Source organism: Vulpes vulpes, chromosome 2, assembly GCF_048418805.1.
Source record: "Vulpes vulpes isolate BD-2025 chromosome 2, VulVul3, whole genome shotgun sequence".
Taxonomy (NCBI): domain Eukaryota; kingdom Metazoa; phylum Chordata; class Mammalia; order Carnivora; family Canidae; genus Vulpes; species Vulpes vulpes.
The window spans coordinates 55123966-55143960 of record NC_132781.1 but is presented as its reverse complement, the minus strand read 5'-3'; the positions used below and the strand labels follow the sequence as shown (position 1 = coordinate 55143960).

At 45.2% G+C, this 19995-nt stretch overlaps 1 long non-coding RNA gene across 1 annotated transcript; it reads left to right on the top strand.

Annotated features, from left to right (window-relative positions):
* Nucleotides 1-175: 175 nt before the first annotated feature.
* LOC112927934 (uncharacterized) lies at nt 176-19698 on the top strand. The gene is made up of 4 exons (XR_003236655.2): nt 176-455; nt 18059-18352; nt 18442-18560; nt 19274-19698. It is a non-coding gene; the product is annotated as an uncharacterized lncRNA (long non-coding RNA).
* The last annotated feature ends 297 nt before the right edge of the window (nt 19699-19995 follow it).

The following is a 19995-nucleotide window of genomic DNA, read 5'->3' as shown; positions in this document are numbered from 1 at the left end:
CATCTAGAGTCCCTGACCCTGAAGAGCCAGCTCCAGCTCCAGCTAAGGTGGGGTTTTATCTGGCCCTCTCACAGATCCCCATGTTTGTTAGCTCTGTGACTTGGCTAGAGCTGACCTGCAGCCCCACCCTCCACCCTGGCACCAGCAGACCTGCCAGGCTGGTTTCCCAGGGAGCAGCTCTGCCTGTCTTGCCATCTTAGGGCTCTTGCTTCTGACTTATCAGGGGCTGAAGAAGTGCCTACAGGGGTTGGCAGCGGGGACCACGTGAAAGAGCACTTGGTGGGGAGTTGCTTTGACCACGGGCTGCATTGCAGAGCACAAGGGGGCTGGAAGGTGCCCCTAGACAGCCCAGCCACCATGCCGTCACACCCTGGCCACCCACCTGATGCTCGTCTCTGGAAGTCAACCTCCTCCCCAACCCACCTCCAGATGGGAACTTCTCTCCTGTGACTAATGTGAGTCCCTCCTGCTATCCAGTCCATCATCTCCAGAGTCCCACCCTTCTTGCTACAGTGCTCAAAGGAGGGGGTTCGTTAGGGACTGACAAGATATTGCAGAAGAGATCTAGATGTTGTTGATACGGTGCTGGAAGTGGTTTTTTGTTTGCTTTTTGGTCTGTGGCCAAACAGAGGAAGCTCAGCAGGCCTTACTATATAGACAGATGCAGGAGGCTGGGTTGGCAGGAACTTTGCCAGGTCTATGTCTCCTCATCTATAATGGAGGTAAAATAAAACCTGCTGTGACCACTTCACAAGTGATCATAGCTATAAAGGTGGGTTTAATGACTCTAAAGACATTGGCCATTTTGTCAGCTCATTATTATGATAATACATTTGTGTATCCTAAGTATATTACTGGTCCCCAGGAATGCAGGGTCCTTCTAACTCAAAGTGGGACCTTTAATGAGGCTGCAATCTGGGGCAGCGAAATCTGGGGAGGGGTGGGGAGAAGAGGTCTGGACAGGAAGGAATAAGAGAGGGAGCACCCTGAAGAGAGAGGGGAAAAGGGAGAGGGCTGGGGGGTGGGGTGGCTGTAAGAGAAAATTCTTACCTTGAAAGCCGTGGTTATCTGGGCATGAATATTCATTCATTCATTCATTCATACCTTCAGTCATTCAACAAGAATTTTTTCAGGCACTGCTCTAAACTCTGGGGATGCAATAGTAGGAAAGCAAATATCCCAGCCCTTGTGGAGCTTACATTTTAAGGCTGGGAGAAGACAATAAAGCAAGTAAAAGACAAACCATCCTTTCAGATGGTGATAAGTACCAGGGAGAAGAATAAATCAGGGAAAATAGATGGGACATGAAGTTTATAATATTTGGGTCTCCTTCCCCTCCTCCCCCAAAGACATATTGAATTAATTCGAATTTAGGTCCTGAGCCCAGGAAGGGGCCTACTCTGGGGCAGGTTTTTGTTGTTGTTGTTGTTTTTATTATTCACAAGAGACACAGAGAGAGACAGAGACATAGACAGAGAGAAGCAGAGTCCTCACAGGGAGTCCAGTGTGGGACTCAAACCCAGGACCCTGGGATCATGCCCTGAGCCCAAGGCAGCCACTCAACCACTGAACCACCTTGGTGTCCCAAATGTTTATTTTTAAAAAATTGGGGAGGGGGGCGACGCCTAGGTGGCTCAGCGGTTGAGCGTTTGCTTTTGGCTCAGGGAGTGATCCCAAAGTCTGGGGATCAAGTCCTGCATCGGACTGCCTGCAGGGAGCCTGCTTTTCCCTCTGCCTATGTCTCTGCCTCTCTCTGTGTGTCTCTCATGCACAAATAAACAAAATCTTTAAAAAAAAAAAAAAAAAAAGACATTTATTTCAGAGAGAGAGAGAGAGAGCAGGGGGAGGGCAGGGGAGAGAGGATCCTTGAACAGACAGCCCCCTCCACACTGCCCCTGCTGAATGCAGAGCCCAACGATGGGCTCAATCCCAGCACCCTGAGATCATGATCTGAGCCAAAATCAAGACTGGCCCCTTAACCAATTAAGCCACTTAGGTGCCCCTAAAATTGTTAATTTTTAAATAATCTCTACACCCAATGTGGGGCTTACACAACTCTGAGATCAAGAGTCACCTGTTCCGCCCACTGAGCCAGCCAGACTTCTGGGGCAGTTTTATGAACAGGGCAGGAAGGTGTCAGTGGAGTGGAGACCCACAGGAAGGGAGAGGGGGGGCCCTGTGGATGCCCACGGGGACCAGCAAGTGGAGAAGACCCTGAGACAGGAGGGTTTGAGGAACAGTGGAGAAGCCAGTGTGAACTCAGCAAGGCAAACAATGCAAAGGGGTAGGGACAGGGGTGGGGAGTAGAGAGTGAAGGCCTTAGAAGCTACCACTGTCAGGACTTTGGCTTCTATTCTGGGTGAGCAGGGAAAAGCTCTGAGCAGAAAAATAAGACTAACTTGCATTTTTTAAAAGATTTTATTTATTTATTCATGAGAGACACATAGAGGCAGAGAAATAGGCACAGGGAGAAGTAGGCTTCTTGGGGAGCCCAATGCAGGGCTGGATCCCAGGACCCCAGGATCATGACCTGAGCCAAAGGCAAACGCTCAACTACTGAGCCACCCAGGTGCTCCTAACCTGCATTTTTACAAAATCCCTCTCTCCACTAGGTGGAAGGGTTATAAGGGTGGACCTAGGTGAAATGGCTCTAAGTGGTCAGATTCTGGAAACAACAGCATGTTGAAAGCACAGCCAGCTACATTTGCTAATGGATGAAGTATAGGGTGTGTGGGAAAGGGGGCTGGGATCTGGGCCCAGTGACTGGAAGGGTGGAGTTGTACTCCCTGGAATGAGGAAGTCTGGGAAGATAAGGAGCTGGGTTTGGGCTCTGTGAGGTTTGAGAGGCCAAGAGGCGGGACAACAGGTATTTGGGGATGGAACTCCTGGGAAGGTCAGGCAAGACACATATATGGGCGCACCCACCCTGTTGCATCCCCTGGTTTAGACAGCCATGTGATTTCTGAGGGACATCACCTAGGAGGCTGTGGGCCAAGAAAAAAGCTAGAAGGAGGTTGGGGGCACCAATGAGGAGAGTTCAGGGGAGGGGGATCCAGCCAAAAAAAGCAAAAAGAGAATCAGGGAGGGAGGAGAAAGCTCAGGGGAAGGCCCCTGAAGCTGATGTGTGTAGCCAGGAGCTCACTGTGACCTTGGCAAGAGCAGTTTCTCCAGAGCAGTGGAGACCAAAAGTCTGATTAGAGGGACTCTGGGGGGCACAGGATGAGAACTGGGGACAATCACCAGAGACGGCACTCTTTCCAGAAGTTTGCTCTTAAAGAAACCAAGTAACTGGAGAAAGAAGACATGAGGTCAAGAATTAATGTTTGTTTTTCTGTTTGGGAATTTGGGGAGAGGCGTAAAATATACATAAAATTGACCATTTTAACCCTTTTTTATGTGTAGTTCAGTGGCATTGTACTGTTTGCAACCACCACCATGATTCATCTCCAGAGCTCTCCTCTTGCAAAACTGAAATTCTGTCCCCCTTAAACGCTAACTCCCCATCAACCCCCACCCCGTCGCCCCTGGCACCACTGTGGCTCTGTGAACTCCATGACTGGCTCTGTGAACTCCATGACTCTAGGGACTGAAAACAAGTGGAATCATATAGTGTTTGTCTTCCAGAAGCTTATGTCAATTAGCATAATCCTCAAGGTTCAGTTATGTTGTAGCAGGTGCCAGAACTGCCTTCCTTTCTAATGCTTGAATAATATTTCATTGTGTGGATGGACCACATTTTGTTTGTGTCCTCACCCTTCCGTAGACACATGCTTTGTTTCCATTTTGGCTGCCTGTGTATGCTGTGACATACATGGGTGTGCAAACATCTGTTTGCATCTTTGCTTTCAAGTCTTTAGGGTGTATGTCCAGAAGTGAAACTGCAGAATCCTATGGCAATTCTAGGTTTAATTTTTAGAGGAACTGCCGTTGTCTCTTTTGCTTGTTTGTCTTTAAGAGGAGATAGAGCAGCATGTTTGTGTGCCGATGGAAATGATCAAGTGAAATAGAGGAAATCTGGGGGGAATCCCTGGGTGGCTCAGCAGTTGAGTCCCCGCCTTCAGCCCAGGACGTGATCCTAGAGTCCCGGGGTGAGTCCCACATTGGGCTCCCTGCATGGAGCCTGCTTCTCCCTCTGCCTGTGTCTCTGCCTCTCTCTCTCTTTCTCTGTGTCTTGCATGAATAAATACATAAAATCTTAAAAAAAAAAAAAGAAAAAGAGGAAATCATGAAGCACAAGAGAGGGAGAATGGGGGCTGATGACCTTGGGTGAGGAGAGAAGGTAGGGGGTCTGGTGCACAAGTACAGGCATACCTCGTGGCATCTCATATCACTTTATTGTACTTTGCAGATATTGTATTTTCTGTAAATTGAAGGTTTGTGGCACCCTTTTTCCAATAGCATTAGCATTTGCTCACTTTTTGTCTCTATGTCACACTTTGGTAATTCTTGCAATATTTCAAATTTTTCATTATTATTATGTTTGTCATGGTGATCTGTGATCAGGGATTTTTCATGGTACTGTTGTAGTTGTTTTGGGGCACCATGAGCCTTGCCCATATAAGATAGAGAACTTAATTGATAAATGTATGTGTTGGGACACCTGGGTGGCTCAGTGGTTGGGCGCCTGCCTTTGGCCCAGGGCATAATCCTGGAATCCCGGGATCGAGTCCCACATTGGGCTCCCTACATGGAGTCTGCTTCTCACTCTGCCTGAGTCTCTACCTCTCTCTCTCTCTCTCTCTCTCTCTCTCTGTCTCTCATGAATAAATAAAGAAAATCTTAAAAAAAGAAAGAAGAAAAAGAAAAAAAAAAAGAAAAATATTTTATAACACTATAGCTGTCATAGATTATGATTCCTCTAATGGATCTGGACAAAATAAATTGAAAACCTTCTGGAAAGGAAGGTTTTATTAAGGACATTTATGCAACGAAACTGAAAAAATATATATTTGGAATAATTTCCTTTTTTTATCTGTGCTCTGGAAAAGTTTAAATAAAAACATCTTTATGGGGCAGCCCCGGTGGCTCAGTGGTTTAGCGCCGCCTACAGCCCAGGGCGTGATCCTGGAGACCCTGGATCCAGTCCCACATCAGGCTCCCTACATGGAGCCTGCTTCTCCCTATGCCTGTGTCTCAGACTCTCTCTCTCTCTCTCTCTCTCTCTCTCTCTCTCTCTCCTCTCTGTGTATTCTCATGAATAAATAAATAAAATCTTTAAAAAAATCTTTATGTTCCTTAGGGAGGAGAAAAAAGAACATTTGTGATTCATGGGAAGAGGTCGAAATATGAACATTAATGGGAATTTGGAAGAAGTTGATTCCAACCCTCATGGATGGCATTGAGGGGTCAAAACTATAGTGGAGGAAGCCACTGGAGATGAGGTGGAATAGCAAGGGAACAACAATTAGAAGTGAAGACTGAAAAATGGGACTGACTTGCTGCAATCTCATGATAAAACTTGAACAGATGAGGAGGTGCTTCTTACGAATGAGCAAAGAAAGTGATTTTTTGAGATGGAATCTACTTTTGGTGAAGATGCTATGAAGATTGTTGAAATGTTTTAGAATGCCACATAAATGTAATTGATAAATCAGCAGCAGGGTTTGAGAAGACTGGCTCCAATTTTGTATTTTGGGGTTTTTAAAATTTTAAGTGAATATATAGTGCAATATTGGTTTCTGGAGTAGACTTCACTGATTCATTACCTACATATAACAACCAGTGCTCATCACAAGTGCTCTCCTTAATACCCAACCCCCATCTAGCACATCCCCCACCCACCTCCCTCCTCAGACCTTCAGTTTGTTCTCTATCATTAAGAGTCACTTATGGGGACACCTGGGTGGATCAGTGGTTGAGCATCTGCCTTCAGCTTGGGTTGTGATCCCAGGGTCCTGGGATTGAGTCCAACATCGGGCACCCAGCAGGGACCCTGCTTCTCCTTCTGCCAATGTCTCTGCCTCTCTCTGTGTCTCTCAGGAATAAATAAAATCTTTTTTAAAAAGTCACTTATGGGGGCAGCCCTGGTGGCACAGCGGTTTAGCGCCGCCTGCCTCCCAAGGTGTGATCCTGGAGACTGGGGATCGAGTCCCATATCAGGCTCCTTGCATGGAGCCTGCTTCTCCCTCTGCCTGTGTCTCTGCATCTGTGTGTGTGTGTGTGTGTGTGTGTGTGATGAATAAATAAATAAAATCTTCTAAAAAAAAAATCACTTATGGGGGGATCCCTGGGTGGCTCAGTGGTTTAGCGCCTGCCTTCGGCCCAGGGTGTGATCCTGGAGACCCGGAATCAAGTCCCACATCGGGCTCCCTGCATGGAGCCTGCTTCTCCCTCTGCCTGTGTCTCTGCCCCCCCCCCCCTCTCTCTCTCTCTCTCTGTGTCTCTCATGAATAGATAGATAAATAAAATCTTTTTTTAAAAAGTCACTTATGCCTTGTTTTCCTCTCTCCTATTTTTTGCCTTTCCCATATTTCCATCTGTTTTCTTTCTTAAATTCCACATAAGTGAAGTCATATGGTATTTCTCTTTCTCTGACTTATTTCACTTAGCATAATACACTCTAGCTCCATCTACAACATGACGAATGGCAAGATTTCATTCTTTTTGATGGCTTAATAATATTCCATTGTGTGTGTGTGTGTGTGTGTATATATATACATATACACACACAAAATTCCATTATACATATATATATACAATATATATTCCACTGTATGTGTGTGTGTGTGTGTGTGCCACATTTTCTTTATCTTTCATCAGTTGATAGACACTTGGGCTTTCTCCATAGTTTGGCTATTTTTGATAATGCTGCTATAGACGTCAGGGTGCATGTATCCCTTCAAATCTGTCTTTTTGTATCCTTTGGGTGAATACCCAGCAATGCAATTGCTGAATCGTAGAGCAGTTCTATTTTTAACTTTTTTTTAAAGATTGTATTTATTTATTTATTCATGAGATACACAGAGAGAGGCAGAGACATAGGCAGAGGGAGACGCAGGCTTCATGTGGGGAGCCTGATCCTGGGACTCTGGGATCATGCCCTGAACCAAAGGCAGACGCTCATTCGCTGAGCCACCAGGCGTCCCTATTTTTAACTTTTTGAGGAACCTCCACACTGTTTTCCAGAATGGCTGCACCAGTTTGCATTCCCACCAACAGTGTGAGAGAGTTCCCCTTTCTCCAGACCCTCACCAACACCTATTGTTTCTTGTGTTGTTAATTTTAGCCATCCTGACAGGTGTGAGATGGTATCTCATTGTGGTTTGGATTTGTATTTCCCTGATGATGAGTGATGTTAATTAAGCATCTTTTCATTTGTCTGCTAGCCATCTGGATGTCTTCTTCAGAAAAATGTCTATTCATGTCTTCTGCCCATTTTTAAACTTGATTATTTGCTTTTCGGGTGTTGGGTTTGGTAAGTTCTTTATAGATTTTGGATACTAACCCTTTATCAGATATGTCATTTGCAAATATCTTCTCCCATTCCATAGGCTGCCTTTTAGTTTGTTTAATTGTTTCCTTCACTGTGCAGAAGCTTTTAATCTTGACGAAGACCCAATAGTTCATTTTTGCTTTTGTTTTCCTTGCCTCTGACACTGTGTCTAGTAAGAAGTTGCCATGGCCGAGGTCAAAGAGGTCACTGCCTGTGTTCTCGTGTGGGGCTTTGATGGATTCTTGTCTCACATTTCAGTCTTTCATCCATCTTGAATTTATTTTTGTGTATGGTGTAAGAAAGTGGTCCAGTTTCATTTTCCTGCGTGTGGCTGTCCAATTTTCCCAATATCACTTGTTGAAGAGACTGTCTTTTTTCCAGTGGATATTCTTTCCTGCTTTGTCAAAGATTACTTGACCATATAGTTAAGAGTCCATTTCTGGGTTCTCTATTCTGTTCCATTGATCTATGTGTCTGTTTTTGTGCCAATACTACATGGTCTTCATGACTACAGCTTTGTAATATACCTTGAAATCCAGAATTGTGATGCCACCAGCCTGATTCTCTTTTTCAAGATTGCCTTGGCTATTTGGGGTCTTTTGTGGCTCTATACTAATTTTAGGTTTGTGCTAGCTCTGTGAAAAACGCTGGTGGTATTTTGATAGGGATTACATTAAATGTGTAGATTACTTTGGGATTAATATAGACATTTTAACAATGTTTGTTCTTCCAATCCATAAGCATGGAATTGTGTGTCCTCTTCAATTTCTTTCTTAGGGGTTCTATAGTTTTCAGAGTACAGATCTTTACATCTTTAGTTAGGTTTATTCCTAGGTATCTTATTGTTTTATAATGGGATCAATTTCGATTTCTTTTACTGCTGCTTTGTTATTAATGTACAGAAATGGAACAGATTTCTGCTCATTGATTTTATTTTTTTAAGATTATTTATTTATGGGATCCCTGGGTGGCGCAGCGGTTTGGCGCCTGCCTTTGGCCCAGGGCGCGATCCTGGAGACCCGGGATCGAATCCCACGTCGGGCTCCCGGTACCTGGAGCCTGCTTCTCCCTCTGCCTATGTCTCTGCCTCTCTCTCTCTGTGACTATCATAAATAAATAAATAAATATTTATTTATTTATTTCAGAGAGAGAGAGAGAGCACATGCATGCTGTGCAAGCATGTGGTGGGGGCAGAGGGAGAAGCAGACCCCCTGCTGAGCCAGGAGCCCTACTAGGCACAGGGCTCAATCCCAGGACCCTGAGATCATGACCTGAGTTTAAGGTGGACGCTTAACCAACTGAGTCACCCTGGCACCCCTGCCTGGTTCCTTTCAATCACTCATTTCTCCCATTATTTTCCCACCTGCTCCTCTCACCATGTACACTTGCTGCTGTTCGCTGGTTCTTTGACACTAGCACTAGTGCTAGAGTGGTGGCTGGCCCACAGAAGTACATGGGGGAAAGACTAATTAATCCCCATTTTTATTGTGGGTGGACTGGCTTCACAGAGGTCAAAAGACTGTATTAATCCCCATTTTTACTGTGGGTGGACTGGCTTCACAGAGGTCAAAATACCCAGTGTGAGTTGGAGTTCACACCCTGGACCTTCTACCACCAAAGGCCCGCCCCAACACATGGGGCAGGGCTGCACCCAGGCAGGCAACTGACAAATGCAAAGGCCTGTAGGGTTTGTTGATGAGGATGCTGGTATTTTTAAGAACACATCTTATGCATAGTAAGTGCATGCTGTTGCATATTCTTGAAAAATAGAGTTTCTTTTTTTAAAATTTATTATTATTATTTTTAAGATTTTATTTATTTATTCATAGAGACACAGACAGAGGCAGAGACACAGGCAGAGGGAGAAGCAGGCTCCATGCAGGGAGCCTGACGCTGGACTTGATCCCAGGTCTCCAAGGTCACACCCCGGGCTGCAGGCGGTGCTAAACTGCTGCACCACCAGGGCTGCCCTAGAGTCTCTTTCTTGAAATAATGAACTCAATAATGCAACTGAAAATTCAACTGACAGATCTCACGTTGCTAACATATTTGGCACAATTTAACAATCACTGTTAAGTTCTAGCCTTTTCAGGGTTAAAGATACCTCCTAAGGAAAATATTTTATCATCCTCAGGGATTTGGTGGTTTTCCCAGCTAAATGAGGCTGCATATTGACCTAACAGTTTGGTCATGAGTTAGGGTTCTCCAGTCCCCTGCAATCTCAAGATCATGATGGGCTACACTGAGTCCTCTTGATTATCTCTGTGCCAATAAGGACTCCAAAGGGGGTGGTGGGACAGCCCATGTACCTGGGTCCCATTTATCTCATTTTTCCAGCCAGCAGAAATTTGCATATACCCTCTGGTCAGGTTTCCTCAGTTTGGGATTGGATCCAGCAAATCCAAGCCTTACTTGACTTTATTCTGAACTTTCTACATGCAGAAACATATATTTTCATTTGCTTCCTATCTAACAGGGCCACAACTCTTAGATAAGATTAGGTTATGCATATGTCCTCTGGCTCAAAGTCTCAGGAGGAAAAATCTACTTGGAAACCTATCCAAGGTACAGTTGGGTTGGGTCTAGGTTGGGCCAAGGTCAAGACGGGGGCCATGGTTAAAGAAGGATTAAGAGCACAGGCTCTGGGGAAACCTGGGTGGCTCAGTCGGTTAAGTGTCTCCCTTTGGCTCAGGTCATGATCTCGGGGTCCTGGGATCGGGCCCTGCATCAGGCTCCCCGCTCACGGCAAAGTCCGTTTCTCTATCTCCTCCCTGGCTTGTGCTTACTCTCACTATTTCTGTCTCTGTCTCTCTCTCTCTCAAATAAATAAAATCTTTAAAAAAAATTTTTTTTAAACAAATAAAGAGCACAGGCTCTGGAGCCAGACTATCCAGTTCAAATCTTGAGTCTACCCTAGACTGGCTGTCTCGCCTGTACCGACTTGGTGCCTCAGTTTCCCCACCTATAATATGGGGATCAAATTCCCTGGGAATTTTGGTGTGAGGGTGGGGCCAGGTAAGAGGGCGTGGTAGGTGGAAGCCTGGAGCTGCTAAACAGAAAGAAGGGAGGCTGCCTGGGGCAGTGAATGTGGATCAAGAAAGCAGGGTTGGTGCAGAGGCTGGTTCTGAGGCTCAGTATATCCACAGATCTAGGTGACTGAGATCAGAGAGGCAGTTGACATGCAGGTTAAGCTGATCTCTGGAGCAACTACCTGCTCAGGAGTCAGGGAGACAGCAGGGTCCTGTTGAGACATAGATGCTGTCTCCTGGGCAGAGTGTTTCTCTCTGCTAACTTCCTCACCCATAAAATGAGGATTATCATGGTATCTTTCTTTTTCTTTTAAAGATTTTATTTATTTATTTATTTATTTATTTATTTAGAGAGCAAGTAGGTATGTATCGAGGAGGCACAGAGAGAGAGGGAGAGAGAATCCCAAGCAGATTCCATGCTAAGTGTGGAGCCCCATGTGGGGTTCAGTCTCATGATCCTGAGATCATGACCTGAGCAGAAACCAAGAGTTGGAGGCCTAACCCACTGAGCCACCCAGGTGCCCCAATCATGGTATCTTTTTTCTTTTTTTAAAAGAGACAAGTGTTGGGCAGCCCAGGTGGCTCAGCGGTTTAGTGCCTGCCTTCAGCCCAGGGTGTGATCCTGGAGACCTGGGATCGAGTCCCATGTCGGGCTCCCTGCATGGAGCCTGCTTCTCCCTCTGTGTCTCTGCCTCTCTGTCTCTCATGAAGAAATAAATAAAATCTTTAAAAAAAGAAAGAAACACTTGTATCTTTTATTTTTTTAAATATTTTATTTATTTATTTGACAGAGAGAGAGAGCACAAGCAGGGTGAGCTTCAGGCAGAGGGAGAGGAAGAAGACTCCCCGCTGAGCAGGGAGCCCGACATGGGGCTCAATCCCAGGACCCTGAGATCATGACCTGAGCTGAAGGCAGATGCCTAACCGACTGAGCCACCCAGGCACTTTAATCATGGTATCCTTCATACCAGGATGATTATGGGAGCATGGGAGAGGGTAAATGTGAAATTCTCAGCCCAGAGCCCGGCTCGGCAGAAGCCCACAATAAATGCTAGCTGCTTTTTTTTTTTTTTTTAATATTTTATTTATTTATTCTTGACAGACAGAGAGAGACAGAGACAAAGGCAGAGGAAGAAGCAGGCTCCATGCAAGGAGCCTGATACAGAACTCGATCCCAGAACCCGGGGATCATGCCCTGGGCTGGGTTTGGCAGGTGCCAAACCACTGAGCAACCCAGGTATCCCAATGCCAGCTGCTCTTATTAATATCACTTTTCTTTTCAAATCACTTGGTTTGCTGATCCCAAAACATGGCCAGGCCCCAGGGCTGGACACTGGGCCCTGGGAGTAATTTACAGTGATGGCATCAGCTTAGTTTTTCAAGAAGGCATTGTGGGCAGCCTGCTTCTACATTCTTTTGAAGTTATTGGTGTGAGTGCCAGAAGAGAGGCCCAGAAGGGCCGGATCCCTTTGAAGGAACAAATCCTGGTCACCCTGGCTCTTAACCCTGTGAAGGTTTGAGAAAATGCACAGATGACAAAACCTAGGTGGATCTTCCATCCAGCAGATTATGAAACAAAAGGTCCAGGTCCTGTTTTCTGACAACACAGGACACTCACATCAGGTGCAAAGGTCCTCAAGGTGATTCTTATTCAGACGCCGTCAAGCCAATCTGGATATTGCATCTCCGTGTAGGACCTATTGTCCCCTGATAAGTCAGATACTCTTTGACCCGCACTGGCTATTCCCTTGGCCTCAAAGGCTTCTTCCTCCAGATAATTTCCCTGGCTCCGTGCCTGACCTCCTTGGCTCTTTATTCTAATGACCTCTTCTCAAGCTGCCCTATCTCTACTTGATGTTTGGGCTGTCTTGTTTACTGCTGTATTTCTGGTGCCTACAACAGGACCAGGAAAATAGTGGGCACTAAATAAATATCTGTTAATTGAATTCTCAATAAAGTGGCTGGAACCCAGGCCTTTGGGAAAGCTCCCCTGTCCTGCTGGCAGCAACGTGTTCTTTTTTTTTTTTTTTTTTTTTGAGATTTTATTTATTTATTCATGAGAGACACACACACAGAGAGAGAGAGAGAGAGGCAGAGGCACAGTCAGAGGGAGAAGCAGGCTCCCTCCAGGGAGCCCGACGTGGGACTCGATCCACGGTCTCCAGGGTCACGCCCTGGGCTGAAGGCAGGCACTAAACCGCTGAGCCACCCGGGCTGCCCAGCTATGTGTTCTATAGACAGGAACAGCCCAAGGCGGGAGAAGGTCGGGGCCTTCCTGTACCTCTGGCCACCCATATGAGGTCTGGAGGAAGGAGCACCAGTACCTGGTGCACAGACAGGGAGAAATGGCTCTGCTCCATTACACATGAAAGAAGCAAGTTGTTACACACCACATATATTATCATTCCGCTTTGTTAAAAAATTAACCATTTGGTTTATTCATATACTCATATCAACACACACATACAGAATTCATATACAAGTAAAAGAAAAACCCCTTTCCTCTCTGCATGTAATACTACTGACACCAAATGTGTGGTGGTTTCTATATGAAGCAATTCTCGATGGGCAAGGACTGGTTTCCTACAATGTAACTCAGTGCTAATACTAACTGACTGGAGTTAATACCAAAGCCATGGGCTCAGGGCTCCATCCCCCAAGACTGTCTGCTCTTCAGACGCTCATCATGAGTCTTAGGTTGTCACCTGTACTGCAGACCGACTGGATATAAATTGGGAGTTCTCATGACCCCCTCATCAAGTTTCATAATTTGTTTGAACAGCTCATGAAATCCAGAGAAACACTTATTTATATTGACCAGTTTGCTATAAAGCATACAACTCAGGAACTGCCAAATGGAAGAGCCTCACAGGGCAAGGTGTGTAGGAAGGCGCTCGGAGTTTCCATGTCCTTTCCGGGTATGCCACCTGCCTGGCACCTAGATGTGTTCCCCAACATGGAAACTCTCTGAACCACATCATTTAGGGATTTTTTACGAAGTTCCCATTAGTAGGCAGGTGTGGTTGAAGTGGGGCCTTATTATGAATAGCAAAAGGTGTTCTTTTCGGGCTGCCTGGGTGGCTCAGACAGTCAAGCATCTGCCTTCAGCTCAGGTCATGATCTCAGGGTCCTAGGTTTGAGCCCCACCTCCGGTTCCCTGCTCAGTGGGGAACCTGCTTCTCCCTCTCCCTCTGCCCTTCCCCCACTCATGTTCTCACTCTCTCTCAAATAAGTAAATAAAATCTTTACTAAAAAACACTTGAGGGGATCCCTGGGTGGCTCAGCGGTTTAGCGCCTGCCTTTGGCTCAGCGTGTGATCCTGGAGTCCTGTCACATCAGGCTCCCTGCATGGAGCACGCTTCTCCCTCTGCCTGTGTCTCTGCCACTCTCTCTCTCTCTCTCTCTCTCTCATGAATAAATAAATAAATAAATAAATAAATAAATAAATAAATAATCTTAAAAAAAAAAAAAAAACTTGATCTTAGCCAAAAAACTGAGAAGCGATTATAAAATCTTTATTTTTTAATTTTTTTAAAGATTTTATTTATTTATTCATGAGAGACACAGAAAGAGAGAGACAGAGACATAGGCCTGGACCTATGTCGATCCCAGGACCCCGGGATCACGCCCTGAGCCTAAGGCAGATGCTCAACCACTGAGCCACCCAGGCGTCCCAATTATAAAATCTTTAAAAAACAAACACACAAACAAAACCCAAAAGGTGTTCCTTTCACCTTTATCACTTAGGAAATCACAGAGGTTTTAGGTGCTCTGGCCAGAAGCTGGGGAGGAAGACCAAAATTTGTATTTTTGATTATATCTCAATATCACAACAGGTATTCAATTCCTTAAACGCAGTTACTAAGCACCTACTGTGTGCCAGGCCTGGGACTAGTTAGTAAGCCACTAGCACAAAAGCAGCAATAGCTCTAGCAGAGAGGCAGGATGCATAGTGGTTAGGAATGGTCACTCTGGACACCAAAGATCTGATCCCTGGCTCTGAACTCCCTTGCTGGGTGTCTTTAAGGTGTCATTTGCCCTCAGTTTCCTTTTCTGTAAAACAGGGATAGTCATAGTGCCTAAACCCTAGGCCTGTTTGAGGATTAAATGAGATCAGATATGTTACTGCTCTTAGCCCAGGGCCTGGCACAAAGAAAGCTCTCTGGAGGCATTTACTCATCTGGCTCATCCTGGCTCATCCTATTCCTCCACGAGACAGGCACCATTGTCATCACTTCTACCCAACAGATGGAGGTAAACAAGACTCACTCCCGTGGAGTTACTGGCTCAGTTCACGCACAGAGGAAAGGTAGGGCTGGGATTCAAACCCAGATGGTCAATCCCACAGCACCTCTTGGACCATTTCAGCCTGCATAGGGAGTATGCATTGTGTTCCTAAATGAAAAAGAGATACATCCTGTTGTGATGAAGTTTGGGGCAAGTATTCAGATACTTACAAACTAGTATCTGTAGATTTATCTGGTTACTCTCTGCAGAGTGGGTGGGGCTTATTCAATCAATTGCAGGCCTTAAAAGAAGAAAAAAAAAGCAAAAATCTGAAACTGAATCCCCCACAAAAAAGGGAATTCTGTTTCTGGACTCTTTTGGGACTTGAGCTGCAATATCAACTCTCCCCTGGGTCTTCAGCCTGCCGCCTGCTGCCCTACCCTGAAGATTTTGGACTTGCTAGGCTCCACAATAATATCAGTAAATAAAATTTTTAGGTTTGTTTGTTTGGTTATTTATAGGATCTCTATGCCGAATTGGGGCTCCACCTCACTACTCTGAGATCAAAAATCACACACTCTACCAACTGAGCCAACCAGGTGCCCCACATGATCAAATTTCTTCAAATAAATCTCTCTTTATATATGCACTTCCTGTTGGTTCTGTTTCTCTGAAGAGCCTTGACAAACACATGTCTCATCCTAGGAGCCCATGGTGTGGCTCTACTGAATGAGGTAGACAAAGTCCTCATTTCAACAGACTCCTAGAGATATAGTTCTGTTTTTATTTATTTATTTATTTATTTATTTATTTATTTATTTATTTATTTGAGAGAGAGAGAACCCGAGAGCAAGCAGTGGGAAGGGACAGAGGGAGAGAGTCTTAGACTGCACTCTGAGTGGGGAGCCCCATGTGGGGCCTGACTTCACAACCCTGAGGTCACAACCCAGGCTGAAACAAAGAGTTGGACGCTTTACCGACTGTGCCCCCCAGGCACACCATATTTGTTTTGTAATCTAAGACCAACTACCCAAATTTTGTAAATCCTAGAATTAGATCGAGATAGACTTCTTATATACAGTGCCATTAAGTAAAAAGTTTAAATTTTTAGTTGGAGAGAGGCCCCGGAGGGGACAGCTAGATTTCCTGACTCTGGGTCGCCACCCTCTAGATACATTGGAGCCCTGAGCCCTCCCGGCTACCCCAGGCTGGCACAGAAGTCTGTGAGCATAGAGTCTCTGACCCCTACTACTCCTAGCGAAGAGCTCCTAAGGGAGCATGGACTAACCATAGCATGACACTTGCCCCAGGCAATCTATAGCAGATGTGGAGGGGAGTATGGAGCATGCCCTGACCTTGGGGGAATCTTCTGGCCATATGACAATAGTGCTCTGAGGAGCACTGAGCCAGCCCACATGAATCTCTAACCATGTGTTGTGGGTCAAATTGTGTCCCTACACAATTCTCATATGGAAGTCCTAATCCCTAGTACCTCAGAATGTGATTTTTTTTTAATAGGGTCATTACAGATGTAATTAGTTAAGAAGAGGTAATACTGAGTACAGCAGGTTCCTAATCTGAACAGTGTCCTTATGAAAGGGGAAGTTTGGACACAGGCATGTACATGGGGGGAAAAGCCATGTGAACCTGAAGGCAGAGATTTGAGCAATGCTTCTACAAACCAAGGAACACCAAAAATTGTCAGCAAATCAGCAGAAGCCAGGAGAGAAGCTTGGCACACTTACTTCCTCACATCCCTCAGAAAGAATTGACCCTGCTGACACCCTGATCTTGGATCTCTAGCCTTCTACGTTTGGCCTGTTGCAAGACAATAGCTTCCCCCCCCCCCCATTTTTTTTTTAAGATTTTATTTATTTATGGGATTTCTGGGTAGCTCAGCGGTTTGGTGCCTGCCTTCGGCCCGGGATGTGATCCTGTAGTCCTAGGATTGAGTCCCACGTTGGGTTCCCTGCATTGAGCCTTTTAAAAAAAAGGGGGATCCCTGGGTGGCTCAGCGGCTTTGGCCCAGGGCGTGATCCTGGAGACCCGGGATCAAGTCCCACATCAGGCTCCCTGCGTGGAGCCTGCTTTTCCCTCTGCCTGTGTCTCTGCCTCTCTCTCTCTCTGTGTGTACTCATGAATGGATAAATAAAATCTTAAAAAAAAAAAGATTTTATTTATTTATTCATGAGAGACACACACAGAGAGAGGCAGAGGGAAAAGCAGACTCCCTGCAAGGAACTCCATGTGGGACTCAATCCAGGATCCTGAGATCAGGCCACAATAAAATCAACTGAAGGCAGATGCTCAACTGCTGAGCCACCCAGGCGTCCCAACAATAGCTTTTCACTGTTGAAGCCACTTGGTTTGTGATACTCTGATAGAGTAACCTTACTAACTAGCACACCATGCCCTGTCATTCATGGCTGTTGGCTACTCTCTTCTCAAATGGGCCTCAAGTAGCCATTAATGTGGTTCCTGAAGACCAGAGGGGACTGACAATGCCTAGCTGGCTCCTGGGGGCCCCTGTTTTTTACAGTTCTGGTATCAGAATTCTTAGGGACTTGCTAAAATGCAGATTTCCAGGCCTCACTCCAGATCCACTGCGTCAGAATCCAAAGTTTGGGGTTAGAATCTGGATTCTCAACTAACAACAACAACAACAAAAAATCTGGATTCTCAAAAGTCTCTCCAGCTTTTTTTTTTTTTTTTTTTTTTTTAAGATTTGTTTATTTGATACCCAGAGAAAGAAAGTGCACAACTGAGGGGAGTTAAGGAGGGGCAGAGGAAGAGGGAGAGAGAGAATCCTCAAACTGACTCCCCATTCAGTGCAGAGCCTGACACAGGGCTCACTCTCATGACCCTTGTGACTGTTACCTGAGCTGAAATTAAGGGTTGGATGCTTAACTGAGCCACCCAGGCACCCCGATCTCTTTCTTTCTTTCTTTTTTTTTTTTTTCTGTAGACTTTTTTTTTACAACAGTTGTTTGCAGAAAAATCAAGATGAATTCCCATACACTCAGCACTAGTTTGCCACACTATTGTACTATTAACATTTTACAGTAATGTATTTGTTACAAAACAAACCAGGGTGCCTGGGTAGCTCAGTCAGTTGAGCATCTGCCTTCAGTTCGGGTCATGATCCTGGGGTCCTGGGATCGAATTCTATGTTGGGCTCCCTGCTCAGTGGGGAGTCTGCTTCTCCCTCTGCCTCTGCCCCTCCCCTCCAGTTGTGCTCATTCTCTTTCTCAAATAAATAAATAAACTAAAAAAATTAACAAACCAATATTGATACATTACTATGTACTAATGCCCAGAAATTATTCAGATTTCTTTTGTTTTTACCTAAAGTCTTCTTTTTCTGTTCCAGGATCCCACAGTATATCTACTCATCATGTCTCCTTAGGTTCTTCTTGGCTGTCGTGGTTTCTCAGACTTCACTGCTTTTAACGACCTTGATAGTTTTGAGAAGTACTGGTCAGGTATTTTGTAGGATGCCTCATTACCTGAACCTGACCCATGTCTTTCTCATAAGACTGCGGCTATGGGTTACTAGGAAGAAGACCACAGAGGTAAAGGGTCATTTTCATTACATCTTATCAAGAGGACATTACCAGCAACACAACTTATCACTGTTGCTGTTGACCTTGATCATCTGGCTGAGGTGTGTTTGTCAAATTCCTAACTGATTTTTATGCCAGATAAATAGGAGGGATGGAGAGAAGGCCTCTGACTCTGTGACAATTCTTTTAGGTCACTCTTCAGAAGAAAGTAGCCACAGCGAGCAGGCGGCTCACTCACAGAGCAAGTCTTACATGCCAGGCACCAGGGCAAGAACCTCACCATGACTTCATTTGTTACAAGGCCACCAGGTAGGCAAGATCACAATTCTCATGTTATGTATAAGGAAGCTGAGCTTCTGAGGCCCCGCAGCCAGAAGCCAGCAGAGCCACACCTGCTCAGCACTGCTCTGAACTGTGCAATGCCCCCTTGTGAGGGTGAGGGAGCTGCAGTGGCTGGGGCCTCCTCTCCCAGGGTGACAGCAGTCGTGAGAAATATGCACTGCCTCCCCTTGGGGCCCAGATTTGAACCTTTGAACAGTTTTTTAAAAAATATGTTATTTATTCATGAGAGACACAAAGGGAGAGGCAGAGAACTAGGCAGAGAGAGAAGCAGGCTCCGTGTGGGGAGACCAATGTGGGACTTGATCCCAGGACCCCAGGATCACGACAAGAGCCAAAGGCAGATGCTCAACCACTAAGCCACCCAGGCATCCCCCTGAAACTGGAACCTTAGCCGGATGCTAAGTTGCTCCTTCTAGCCCAAATGTTCTAAGTGGGAATACATCAACTTAGTGGATAGAGACTAAAATATTATTAGGGGAATAATATTGAGAGGGAAGAGATCCACGTGGATAGAGTCAGGCCCAAACAAACAAAACAAAACAAAACCATCCACATGGGATCAAGGTGTCCAAAGCCTAGGAAAATCAAATTGACAGAAAAAATAATTGGTTTTTGATAATTTTCCTGAGTATTGGAAAAGAACTTTCCTTTTTTCTGTTTGTCTTTTTTTCTTTTTATAGATTTTATTCATTCATGAGAGACACAAGGAGAGGGAGAGGCAGAAACACAGGCAGAGGGAGAAGCAGGCTCCATGCAGGGAGCCCGACGTGGGACTCCATCCCGGGTCTCCAGGATCATGCCCTGGGCTCAAAGCGGCGCTAAACCGCTGAGCCACCAGGGCTGCCGGAAAAGAACGTTTTTATTTAAGTAATTCCTACACCCAATTTACAACCCCAAGATCAAGAGTTGTATGCTCTACAGACTGAGCCAGCCAGGCTCCCCTAGGATAGAGTCTTTGACTCTGTATGCCCTGTTTATTTAACCAGTCCTTTACTGATGGATGGTAATGACGTTTCCTATTTGTTACTATTACATTGCAGCTATGATAATCTAAGTACCTGTAACTGTCTGCAACTTATGCCAGAAGAGATTCCTGAAACTGTAACTACTGAGTCAGAGTATTTTTAATTTTGACACATACTACCAAGTTATTCCTGAAAGGTTACAAAGCTGTACACCTTCCTACTGATAGCACAGATTGCCCATATTCCTCATATCATCACCGATACTGGATATTTTATTGTTTAGAAAGGTAAGAAAAATCATATGATTTTCTACTGTAGGTCTTTTATTATTAGAGAGGGTGAGCATCATTTCTGGTTTATTGGCCATTTGAGTTTACACACACACACACACACACACAAATTCATGTCATTTGCCCAATTTTCTTACTGTTTTATAA